General features: G+C 34.4%; 1 protein-coding gene across 1 annotated transcript in view; it reads left to right on the top strand.

The window, feature by feature from the left end:
* LOC106682401 (myrosinase 1) overlaps window positions 1-576 on the top strand; it is a 20,177-nt gene that overhangs the window by 885 nt on the left and 18,716 nt on the right. The gene's annotated exons all lie outside the window — the stretch shown is intronic.

The following is a 576-nucleotide window of genomic DNA, read 5'->3' on the forward strand; positions in this document are numbered from 1 at the left end:
GTTTAAATAAATTAATTAGTATCCAAGTCAACTCTTTAGTATTAGTATCCATCTCAACTCTTTATTATCTCTTAAACAGTCTAACAGAATAGGTATTTTTTTCAAACTCAGCCTTAGATAAACTACGTTTAAAAAATCCCGTTTCAATAGATAACATAAGTATTGAATATTATAATTTATTATTTGTAAACTGTCGAACAGATCCGCTACCTTGGACTACATTTGGACAAACGATTAACCTAAAATAATCACACGAGACTGAAAAGACAGGAAACTGCACGTCGATTTCGTCTTTTACAGCACTTACTAGACAAACGGTCTAATTTCCAATTCATTACAAAAACATGTAGATCAGTTTAACAAAAGACTGATCTACATGACTGTAATAAGGCCAATCTGGACAAACGGAGTTGAGCTTTGGAGCTCCACTAAACCTTCTAATTCCTCGTATCCAATCCTTACAATCAACTTTGACCCTCAACCATGGTTAGGCAGTATAGGACTCCAATGGGAGTCTTAGCCGAAAAAAAAAAAATGATTAATACAGGATGTATGACAGGGAATTCAGGCCAACAC

This window comes from Halyomorpha halys, unplaced genomic scaffold (genome assembly GCF_000696795.3).
Source record: "Halyomorpha halys isolate HHAL.00 unplaced genomic scaffold, Hhal_1.1 Scaffold24.1, whole genome shotgun sequence".
Taxonomy (NCBI): domain Eukaryota; kingdom Metazoa; phylum Arthropoda; class Insecta; order Hemiptera; family Pentatomidae; genus Halyomorpha; species Halyomorpha halys.